Consider the following 13255-nt stretch of genomic DNA (forward strand, 5'->3'; position numbering starts at 1 on the left):
TGCACCAAACCATATATGAGAAATGTTTTATTCCATCTATCTATGTTGTTATTGAAATGCATTTGTAAAATTCTGATTTTGCGATTTTGTTTAGCAGTTGGTCATGTGTACAAATGTACATGGGTCATTGACGGATAAGACTTTAAAAAAAAAAAGCCTTAAAAAATCATCTGGGGTGACCATAATATATCTCAGAATTCACATTTTTATGTATCATTAAGACTAGTTGAACTCATATCAGTAAATAGATAAACTGATGAAGAAAGATAAACTTTAGTGCCCTTTCATTTTATGAAAACCATTATTTCACAAGTTTATTCTATAATATCAGAGTCTCCCTCATTATCCAGTTAAAATAAATGTTTATCCCTATAAAAGGAATGGAAAATGGCTGAATTTAGAAAAAAAAGATAAAATATACAAATAATTATACTTAAACAATTAACTCTATGTATATAATTGATGTATAGAATATGAAAACCACAAATATAGGACATATATCTATCATTTAACACATTTAGCAGTGGTCGCCCCACATGATACTCGGTCGCCCCATATGATGTTTTCAAGTTTACTCAAGTATAACAGGCTAACAGTTAGCCTCAGAAACCAAACTAGCTTCTTCTAGTGACAAGGCACTATCAAATTTATCATCAAAATATAGATTTGTGAAAAAAAATTATAATTCAAAGTTTTGGGGTGGTCGCCCCACATGATGACCAAAAGTGACTACGACATCACAGCCGTTAAAAAACAGCTTTTTCTTACTATATGAGAGAGACTGATTTACTATACAGTTGTTTCCAGGGGGTCTTCACTTGTGTCTGGCGGATGCAGTATCCCATCCTTAAGATGTTTTTTAAAATAAAGGTCCCAAAATTGTGGTTTGTTGATGGTCGCCCCGGATAAAATGGATAGAATCAACATAATTCGGACAACATTCGTTGATATATCATGATAAAAATATATGCGCAAACGCTTTATAGTTTTGTCAATGGATGTAAAACATGTTTAAAATTATGCCAACTAGGAAAAGAAATATATTTAAGTTGATTTAAAGTGTTTTTAAACCAGTTGTCCTAACTAAAGTCAATCAAGGCCGGACGGTCGCCCCATATGGTGTTTTGGCACTTCGGATAGCAGAAAAATGATGAAAAACTTAAAAATTTGGAGAAGTTAGAGTGGTTTAGTAGGTAAAGAAGGTATAACAAGTAGATGAGAAAAGGGGGCGTCACGTCATTGACCCACATATGTTAATCAATTCATCAATTCATTATTTGATTAATACTATATGAATGACACAAAGAATACAAAGAATAATGCTTAAAAATTACTTTGGCTTTTTTTCTACTCCAGGGAGGGATGCACTTTTTGTACAAAATTCCCAGTGTTGAATTAACACTGTACAGTGTTTATATTGGAGTAGTTAAACTCTGAAAATGTTAAACATCACTGGGGATTTTATTGTGTAATTGGCCCTGCAGTCTTACTTGACAGCACTGACAGCATTGACAGTGAATGACTGGAAGCCTCCTCAGAATCCGCTGTGCATTCCTGCATCCACTTCCAACTAATTCATAGTCAGCTCTAGAATTACTGGCAGCTTTCATAAAAATGAAATAGTTTTGTTATTTTTTGGAATTGAGTTTTATTTTGTAATATAAAATAGACTTCTGTAAATTCACAGTGTCATTAATCATCCTAAGAACTTCACTGGGGTCAAAACAACGGCAAAGCATAACGCCATAACCCATAACCATAATTTGCAGCATGTATCAGATGCTTTTTCTTTTATGCAGTTTAACTTGTTAATAATCTGCATGGTTAAAACACGCACACACAGAACTCACAACTACACTTGCAGTTTAAATGGTGCTTGATGAAGCTCAGACACTACTGTGAGGGTACAGTAGCTAGAGCTTATTTAAATGAATCGGTTGAACTGTTTCTAAAATTGTGGTCTTTGGTTACTTGTACATCCCCTTTATGCCAATGATGTTAGTGGTCCACGCTCCTTTGTGCTCAGTGGTATTTTTATGCTTGTGTGCTTTTTATATGTATTTTTCATATGCTCAAGTTGTAAAGGATACTAAAGTGATCTACTGTCAAACAAAGAAAACTGGTTGATAAATCCATCAATTACCCAGACTCATGACCTTACATGGGAGCAGATTGTTGTCATGAACATCTAGGCCTGCCAACCATCCATCTCCTTTATTACTTCTACTATAACTTAATTAACTTCAAGATATGATGGAGCACGACAGTAATTTTAAGGGCAGATTATGTTATGAGATAGGCTACTTTATAATTCAGTCACTTAATGCAGGAGAATTTAGGGGGAGTACGATGGTGGGTGTGGGAATACAGACAATCATGAAATGTAGTGCAAATTAATTTCAACTTGTATATTTGCAGGCTGGCCGACTAGAAGCTCTTTATCCCACTATTTTTAGCAGGAAAAAATCAGAGATGTACTGTGCTGGTTCTTCTGCAAATGCATTAACTGTTATATTTGTTCTACACAAGCATGCAGCCTTAATTAGCCCTTTATTTCTTACATTTATATACAAAATAGAAAACTATTTATCATTTATTTTAATGTCCCTATCATTATGTTCGTGGACTACAGAAGTATCACCAAGATGAGACATATTCTCTTGCTGACAAGAAATGAGTTTATGTCAGGTTTTTCCTCCTTCTTCGCAATAAGGTTATTTCAGCAGCACTGATATTGAAAAACTTGCAAAGAATTGTAATGGTCAATGTGTGTTGTCGTTTTGAAAAGAATAATTGAGTACTGGGATTCAATAAGGTGTTTTAATTAAAACGTTAATGATAAAGCACAGTGCACAGTATTTTTATCATGTTTCTTAAGTGTCATTACCTTCAGAGGACCTTGATTTGAATTATTATATTTCCCATGGTTCAGCTATCAGGTTCTGCTTTGCTGCATATTAAGTCCAAGGTTATTAAACATATTAATAGATAATGGATCTTATATATTAAAGATAATATGGGATATAATACAAATTTCATTCTAATAATGATTTTAAGCTCTTCCTGAGTAGTTTGTCATCCACCTTTACAAGGTTGTTAATATACACATATCTATTCATGAAGGCAAATTTGTGGAAAATATGCAAGCCATAATTATCTCATTATTTGCACCAATTATCATGACTTTGCCATGCTGGATAATTAGTGCTTTATTATCGCAATCAGTTTAATCAACTTTAAAATTGTAGAAACAGTGCAGGAATATTCTAGACACAAGATTTAAGAGATTTAAGAGATACATAATACACCTGAGTGACAATACAAACTGTATTATTACAAAGACAGCAATAACTTACATTTGTGAGTGTGTGTGTGTGTGTGTGTGTGTGTGTGGGGAGAGAGACAGAAAAAACATTTTAATGTTTCTGGTTTTGTTTGTTTTTATACTTGGATAATTAAGATTTAACATTAATTTTCATTTTGGAAAAAATGAAGTGAAAAACATCAAGACACATGGATGCTTTTACACTTGATCTATCGTTCTTAAATTGCCATAAAATAATTGACTCCAATAATTGAATTGATAATTGATTTGCTTGAAGGGGAAAATACACTGCTTAGGACCCCAACATCTTGCAACCAACACACACACACACACATACTACAGGAATTTTGGAAATGCCAATCAGCATATATCTTTTGCGTGTCGGGGAACGCAGACTACCTGGAGGAAACCCTCCAAGGAGGTGTATGGCACCAGCGCCTAACCTCACAATAATAAGATTTTATAATAAGACTAAGACTAATGAGACTAAAGCACTAGGGTGTTCACACCAGAACAGCTGAAACATAGTTGAGCATTTTCTGAACAAGTAATCAATTAAATAATTTGAATCTGGCTCATCCTATTACATTGTGTTTTGTAAATCATGCACACCATATGCCCATGACATCCTTACAGATTTCTTTGTTAGATTTTTTTTTTTTTTTTCATGGCGTAAATGTTGTAGATCAGTGAAAAGCAATGTATATGGTTGTATTTTTGGGGTATAGGATGTATAGGTTTAGGTAAATTTGAGAAGTGAATTGGTGAATGTGACTGTGTGTATGGGAAAGGTATAGTTAGTGTATTTGGAGTAAATTGTGAGTTTTTGTAAGAGATTTAACATGTAAGAAATGGCTTTAATGCCACCTTATATTCATATCTCAAAGTTCTTTTCTGTGAGGCATTTATATGCAATGACAATTAAAGGCAATGTCAAAGCAGCAGGGGTTTCATTCTAAAATGAATTAGTGAGGAGAAGCATCTTCAGTCTTTTCTTTACAATCGTCAAGTACAGTAGTTGCACACATCCATATTCTGCAATATATAGCTGTAAAAAATATTAAAGGTCAATAAAACAGTAGGTTTTTTTTTATTCTAACGATGTGAATACCTTTCTAGCACATACAGGGCAAGTTGACAAGGCAGTACGAGTCCAAATCACTAATGGAAATTTAATTCATTTTTCTGTTTAACTACTTGTCAACGCATTACGCTTCCTGACCCCCGACATGTACATGAGGACTAAATGTATATAGGCTTGTTCTTTCCTTTCTCCCTCCCTTTTCAGTCTCTTTTGAAAAGCCTCAGCTGCATCCTAGCCTTAGGTGTCCTATTGAGAACAGCTCTCAAGCCAAGTCATACAACAATGGAGTCTTTGCTCTTTTTTGGGATATGAAAAGAAGCAACCTTGATGTACTTAGCCAAAAGAAAAGATAAAAAAAACAAGCTTCTTATGTGGATGGTGAGTGTTCGTTGTCCATCTTTGTGTGTCCATCTTTTAGAAATAAATAAATAAATAAATACTTTTTTATCGCTTTCCAAATATCTCCCAAAAAGATATTCCCCCCTTTTTTTGTAGTAAATTAATTCAGTACCTTAGATGTTGATTGCGTCTGTCGACTTTGTTCTTGTGGGCGCTCCATTTTCTGACTTCTGTCAGGCTTTTATCTAACATCCTGTCCTCAACCACACATGAAAGTGCCACTCCAGGCCTTTGTTGCTGCTCTATCATCAGCCAGATTGGTACCAATAGACTTGCAATTGAGTGTATGAGTCCTGAACTTGCTCAAACAAATGAGACGTGGTTGATAAAGAATAAAACAAATAATTCTCTCTCTCTCTCTCTCTCTCTCTCTATATATATATATATATATATATATATATATATATCCCAGTAATTTACAATATTATGCATATATGTATTTGGACCGTAACTGTACAACTTTAAAACTTTACACAAGTGAGGTCAAAAAATTCTGATCTTGGACTTAAGCCCATACTTTGTAAGATATCAGCTTGATTAAGGAGCACTACAAAGCACCACTATCTTACAAACTCATACTTTATTTATATATTTTTTTAGTTTTACTTTTTAATTATATAAATATATTTATAACAATTTTTTTTTTTTTTTATAAATGTAAGGTTTAAATAATTAAATATGGAGAGACACACACACTGAGTGTTCTCTGGTCAACCCTTTAAAATAACCACATTTTGTGGCTTTGTCATTTGAAATGAAGACAGTTTTCAATTTATTCAGTGTAACTTTTACCATCCAAGTGAATCATAACACAAACATTGCAGAAAAAACTATCAATCACTAAGTTAGAAAAAAATTAGTCGAACCTCGGATTGCGAGTAACGCGGTTTGCATGTGTTCCGCAAGACGAGCAAAGATTTTTAATATATTTTGACTTAAAAAACAAATATGTATTAGTTTATTAGGTGAGCAAGCCGAGGGCGACAGTGGCAAGGAAAAACTCCCTGAGATGGTAATAGGAAGAAACCTTGAGAGGAACCGGACTCAACAGCGAACCCATCCTCATTTGGGTGAAACAAAAAGCAGGAATTGATCTGCATTCATACTGTGTGTTAGTTGGCAGGCAGTTCAGCATAACAGTTGATGTTAATTGATGTTAATATAGAGTCCAGTTAGGTATTAAAAACTCAGGTAGACTTGTACAAAGTTCCAGTCCTGAACTATCGAACAGTCAAGTTCAAGTTTTTTGACACTAAGCGTCACGTGATCACAACTAAGCTAACGTTTTTTTCTCCCTTGCACTGCGGAATTGTGGGTAATCGTCTTCCCTGCTGGGTCTTAGTATGTGCGCATAAAATAAATTTTATTTTGTGTTTGTAGGTGTGTACAGCGCGCATGTATTGTTGACACGTGTGTATGCGCGTGTAAAGCAAAAGAAAGTCTCATTAGAGAGGTTAAAGATCCATTTTCTCTCTCCCTCTCTATATCACCTTGCATTTTGTCATTGGACACTCTCCCTTTACACACACACACACACACACACACACACACACTTCTTTAGCCTTCACGCACACACTCCTCCTTCCCTCGCTTTTACACACACACACACACACTTTTACACACACATGAGACAGTCTTTCCGTTAAAGTGTGTGTGTGTGTGTGTGTGTGTGTGTGTGTGTGTGTGTGTGTGTGTGTAAAAAAGCACATTCAAATTTTATTTGCCACATACACAGTCATACACAGTATGATATATGCAGTGAAATTGCCTGCGTGCATAAACAGAAACACTTATCTGTTGGGATTTATTTTTACTTTTTTTTAAAGGTAAAGTGCAGGTTAATTTGTTTTATTTTTACTTTATATTTTGTATTAATTATTTTTATGTGTTCATTTGTTTGGGGTGTGAAACAAATAATTTGAGTTTCCATTATTTCTTATGGGAAATTATATAATCCAAGATTCCACTGTATTTGACTTTCAGCTGTGATCAGCTCGAGTCATTTTGATTAGCTCAGCATAAAAAAAAGTGTAGCGCCCCATTGACCTAGTATTAGACCCTATAAAGAGGCGTCCTGGGTTTTCTTACCCAGTATGTATGTAGTGTATGTACCATCGTAAACAATTTTTTGCGTTCTTGGGTGACTCCAAGCTATTAGCTATCTAGCTACTTTAATTTACAATCAACCTTAAATGCAATACTCAAAATATATTAAACACACACATCACAAAAGTTTGCCACTGTAGTGATCTTGATAAAAATATAAAAGGTCAGATTAGTTCTTATAAAACATAAATTAATTCATTTAAAACAAATAAAATTTATATTTAAAAGCCTTCCTATTTGTTATTACAAAAATAAAATATCAATTTGGCTTATTTCTTAATATTACTAACTTCAATTCAATATGCAAATAAAACATAAATAGTTTCTTAGTCAAACGTATTAGACTAACTATGGGCTCTTTTTTGAACTTAAACTAACCAGGCACTTCATTTCAAGAGAACTTTCTTTAAGACGAACTCTTAAAGAAAGTTTTAGTTGGTGGAGCCTTCAAAACTAAATGGTCAATTCTCTGTCTCTACTTCATATACTCACTCCTTATGCTCCTCTACGCAATTCTCCTCGCTTATTTACAGTTCATACGAAAAACATTGGCGCACAACGCGTTGTCCTCGCGCTGTCTGTCATTCGAGAATGTCGCGGATTGCCACACCACATTGCTCAGTCAGCTGTAACTTACAGAGGAATTGTTGATGATTCTTAAAGGGTGCTAGATGACAAGGGACCCCTAGTCCACATCTGGCTAGATGGCCTTGTAGCCGAGTACAAAAAAGCATTGCCATTTCTAGATCTAACTTTGTCTAACATGACTCAGAAGTAACCTCGACAGGTTAGCTACATGGGAAAGGGATGCTCATGTTAAGGCAAAAGTGAGAGTAGCAGCAGCTATGTTTAGCAAAACAAATCAAGACAATAGATGGCCTAAAAAAAAGGCAAATGGTAACTACTGTGGAAACAAGAAGAACAGAAAAAAAAACTAATTGTTGGGGATGTGAGTAGCTACCTTTCCCCTGTAATTCATCACAATGACCAAATAATTTTTTGTGAAAGGTAGCATATAAGAGAGAGAAATTGACATTTTGCTTGATACGGGTGCAGAAATTACAGTCCCTCACGGTTAACGACCCTCACAGCATTGTTTTACAGCATGCGTCAGTTACAAACCCATCCACATGTATAATGTCTGCAATGACTGAAGTTGTGTTAGAGGATGAAGGAGAAATGACTCACGACTGTGTTACACTTACATACGCACCTACAAGTAAAGTAGCAGAAACTCCCGTAGAGAATGCAGAATTGGAGTTGTTTATTGATGGTTCAGCTTAAGTTATTGAAGGCCACAAATGAGCAGGTTATGCAGTAACTTCCATTATTGAAGTGGTAGCTTTAGGTCGTCTTCCAGATCATTTTTTAGCTTAAGCCGCAGAACTAGTGGCCTTAACTAGAGCATGCACACTAGCTTCAGGATCATCTGCAAATATTTACAACAAATATTAATATTATATTTATGATTTTGGTGGCATGTGGTTTCTAACTTCTGCTGGATCCCTCCTTAAGCATGCTGGATTAGTGAAAGATCTAAACAGACTGCTAAACAGTCTTGTTTCTATGCAACTGTACAAGTGTGTTCAGGTAGCACAGCACAGAAGATTCTGCCTCCTGAATCAATCATTGATCTAAACAAAGATGTCCCTCCATATGAAGCATGGTCATGGTTAGACAAAGGAGCCACAGTGGATTCATCCAGCTGCTGGACCAAAGGGGGAACGTTTTTGAATGTTTTTGGGTCGCTCCTGAATCACATTCCCAAATAGGGATTACCAGATTACATTGACTCAGATCAAGGAGAACACTTCACAGGACAGGTAGTCAAGGAAATGTCTAAAATATTGAAGATTAAGAGGAATCTTCACTGCCCATACAGGCCACAAGCATCAGGACAGGTTAAACGAGCAATCAGAACAATCAATACCAGGCTAAACAAAATGCATCAGGAAGGGGTACCATGGGTTGAAGCAATGCCAGGGGTACTGTGTAGTATTAGAGCATCACAATACAGATCAGTAGGACTAAGCCCTCATGAGATTATTACTGGACGCCCAATACAAATGCCAGGTGTGATTGATCTTAGAAATGCTGATGTACACATTGCTTCAGATGCCCTGATCGCTTACTTTTAAACCTCACAAAGGCAGAACAATGTGACAGAGCGAGAGTTCAGACAATCAGCCCAGGTCAGTGGGTCATGATAAAATCATTCACAAACAAGCCATTAGAGTCTACGTGGCATGGACCACATTAAGTGATGTTGATTACAGCAGCTGCAGTGTTGTGTCAGGGCAGGAAAACCTGAACTCATTTGTCATACTGTAAAGTTTTCCCACTCACAGGAATAGGATAGGACACACGGAGCAGTGAGGAGCCCAGGGAAGAACCGAATGCAACAGGCAATGGGTGGGCCAAACCCTGCAGTGTAGATTCCCTCATAGGCCTTCCCCATCTACTAGTCCATCTTTACCTGACTGTTTTTTAGGTGTCACAGGAATTAAGAAATAGGGGAAGAAGGAACAATAGTAGACACAGATCGAACAGAGGATACAACCCTGTTTTTTTACAACAGATACTGCTCTGTTGTCTTTTGCTTGCTGTCTTACTCAAACTGACCTTCTCAACTGCAAAGGAAGCCATAACATCTAACCGACAACTAGACCCACTACCGAGCCAACTGTCACAGAAGTAAAAAAATTTAAAAATAAATAAACAAAACAAAGAATCAAATCTGAGAACTTCAGTCATCCATCAGCATGAATAAGATTTCCGTACTTAAACAAAATCCAACAAGACATTCTGGATATTTCAACAAAATTACACCAGATGACTGAAGATAATTCTTCATTGTTTGGAAACATGTTGGGGAAACCCTGGCTGTGAATCAAGGAAATAGCAATTCTGCTGTTGTTTTTCCTACTGGTGTACTATCTATGCATCCACAGTATCAAGTGTTTCATTAAACAAATAACCCATGCCCATCAAAAAGAAACGATAGCTCCAACCAGAAAAGACTATTACCCATAAGAATTTCACAGACTCTAAAGGTTTTTTATATATCATCATGGCATTCATCACTACAATCACCAACAGATCAAGTGCTATGTCCCTGTAACAATCAAAAGTTACAAGAATTAAGTGTCTACATTTGTATTTTGTGAGAGTTATTAGAACTCTTTAAGCGAAACTGTAGGATTTCAAATTTATAAAATGTTAAAACTAGGTTCCAACGTAATAGTATATAAACTGAAAGAGTTAGGTTCATTGGGTTTTAGGTAAAGGTAATGACATTCTAAGAAGACCAAGTCTGGTAGCCCAGGTGTCTGAGACATTAACCTTTTGTCTTTATGTACTTCTTGACCACTGGGTGGGGTCCCAAGGTGAATGTGAATGCTAATTTCAAGGCCAGGCTGTGCTATTGTATCTATGATAATGTGAAGGTCTGGGCCGATACTGTCAGGCTGATTAGATTAGCACCTATGCATTTGAAAGCCACTGTTATGCTGATGAGATCAGGGCTGGGGAACTTCCATTACCAGGCTTATTCCTGTACTACACTATGCTTTGTTTACATTGATTCCATCTTTTTGTATCCCTCCCCCTTGAAAAGTATAAACTCCCAAGTGCTTAGTTTTAGTCAGACTTGGATGACTACAGCGATACACGACAATTCGACAAAGAAAAAGGTTTCCAACAGTTATCGCTCTGATGACCAGTAATTAATTACCTTACAGAAAACGCTCGTTACGGTTTCTCCTCAACAAAGTTCTGTGTCACTCCATTAGCGCTGGAGGAAGTCTCTCTCGAGAGAAGTGAGCAGCTTCCAATTTGCGTGCTGTCCTACTCAGTCTTTTCCGTTGCTCTTCTCTGATTGGCCAATTCCAAGCGCATACTCTACACTCTCTTACTTTCACTTCTAAATGTGACCAAACATTTTAAACATAAAATAACATAACATATATAACAGAATAACATACACTTTACGAACAACGCAGAGTTTCTGTGTCTGCCTTACACAGAAACTCCGATCTGTCGCGATTCTTTTTGAGGGTAAAGTGTGCAGGTTCATTTGTTGTTGTTTTTTTGTTGTTGTTTTTACTTTACAGCAGTGATTCCGTTAGTTTGCGCTCACGCGAGTGTGACTAGTGATGTTCCTTGCTAATTTTCCTGATAAAACAGTCTCTCCGTTGATGTGGTGAACACACACAGAGCCTGGGTGCACAAACGTGAACACTCATCTGTCTGGATTTATTTTTACTTTTTTTAAAGGTTAAGTACAGGTTAATTTGTTTTATTTTTACTTTATATCTTGTAATAATTGTTTTTATTTATTTATTTTTGGGGGCTGTAGAACAAATAATTTAAGTTTCCATTATTTTTTATGGGAAAATTAAATTTGGTTTACAAGTGTTTTGGAATACGAGCCCGCTTCCGGAACGAGTTATGCTCATAATCCGAGGTTCCACTGTAACACAATTTCACCAGTAAAGTTTGGAGGTGGTATCACCCTGTTATTGGAGTGTTTCTGTTAACATGACAATGACTTAAAGCAGACAAAACTAACCACAAAGTGGTTTAAGAATAAAAGGGTAAGAGTTGTTGCATGGTCTAGTCAGAGCCCAGATTTAAACCTTATTGAAAATCTGTGAAATAACGGTAGAATGACTGAAGACTACAGTCCTCAAATTTAGCTCAACTTGAGCAGTTCTGCAAAGAAAAGTCGGCAAATATTGCAAAGTCTAGATGTGCAAAGTTAGTATAGACCAACAGGGTAAAGGCTGTAACTGAAGCAAATAATGTTTTTTATTTAATTTTTCTGACATGCTGGTATGTGAACAAATCCTTCACTTGGATGTTACAAGTGATACAGCTGGATAAAATATAAACTGTGTCTGTTTTTATTTCATTCTGCAAAGCAAGTAAATGTGATTCTTTTAACTCTTTAATTGCCACAAAAGGTTTTGCAACAAAATAGCAAAAAATACTTTCAAAAACAATAAATATATTTGAACCATCTATGTCAGTTAGTTTGTGAGAACTAAAGAGATAAACAGTGCGCTAGCTGTGTTATGCCACCAATGACCAGACAGACAAACAAATGAACAGCAAACGATAAAGCAGGGGGAAAAAATCATCAAGATATTCCTATAAAATGTTTATTATGAGGACTGAATTAAGAAAAAAGCACAACTATACACACATCACATGAACACGGGCAAGCTGAAGCACGAGTATTACAGACAAAGCGCTTTGCGCCATTGACTTTCTTTTGTAAGCAGCTGCATAGAAACTTTACCGTTTATGTGAGGATAATTTATTTATGCACTATGTGTGTGTGTATGTGTACACACACACACAGAGTAAGAGAAAGCCAGAGTAAGAGAGAAAATGCAAAAGACTGCAGTGATAAAGAAGGCAAAGAATAAGATGCTTTGAATTAGTAGCTAACAGAGCACCAGAGAAAGCACGAGAAGCCAAATCTCACATATTCATGACATAACCTCACACAAGGAGCGTTAATGGTAGCATGCACATACACTCTAGATCTTGAGGGTGTGCACTTCATGATTCTGTAGATCATGCGATCAAGTACGTGCAGTGCATTTTAGAGTTTTAGTTGGAAAAGCATGGTTGTGTAATTTGTGCACACAATGTTGCACGCTTGTGACGTCACCGCACGCAACAAACATAGTAGTAAAACACACAAATGCACATACCTACAGTCGTGGCCAAAAGTTTTGAGAATGACAAAAATATTAGTTTTCACAAAGTTTGCTGCTGAACTGCTTTTAGATCTTTGTTTCAGTTGTTTCTGTTATGTACTAAAATATAATTACAAGCACTTCATACATTTCAAAGGCTTTTATCGTCAATTACATGACATTTATGCAAAGAGTCAGTATTTGCAGTGTTGGCCCTTCTTTTTCAGGACCTCTGCAATTCGACCAGGCATGCTCTCAATCAACTTCTGAGCTAAATCCTGACTGATAGCAACCGATTCTTTCATAATCATTTCTAGGAGTTTGTCAGAATTAGTGGATTTTTGTTTGTCCACCCGCCTCTTGAGGATTGACCACAAGTTCTCAATGGGATTAAGATCTGGGGAGTTTCCAGGCCATGGACCCAAAATTTCAACGTTTTGGTCCCCGAGCTACTTCACTTTTGCCTTATGGCACGGTGCTCCATCATGCTGGAAAATGTATTGTGCTTCACCAAACTGTTGTTGGATTGTTGGAAGAAGTTGCTGTTGGAGGGTGTTTTGGTACCATTCTTAATTCATTGCTGTGTTTTTGGGCAAAATTGTGAGTGAGCCCACTGGATGAGAAGCAACCCCA

The 13255-nt window shown here is 36.3% G+C and overlaps 1 protein-coding gene across 1 annotated transcript in view; it reads left to right on the top strand.

Annotated features, from left to right (window-relative positions):
* Positions 1-13255, top strand: part of LOC128527213 (contactin-4-like) — a 195726-nt gene that overhangs the window by 64510 nt on the left and 117961 nt on the right. The window lies entirely within an intron of this gene.

The sequence above is a fragment of the Clarias gariepinus genome, chromosome 6 (genome assembly GCF_024256425.1).
Source record: "Clarias gariepinus isolate MV-2021 ecotype Netherlands chromosome 6, CGAR_prim_01v2, whole genome shotgun sequence".
NCBI classification, from domain to species: Eukaryota; Metazoa; Chordata; class Actinopteri; order Siluriformes; family Clariidae; genus Clarias; species Clarias gariepinus.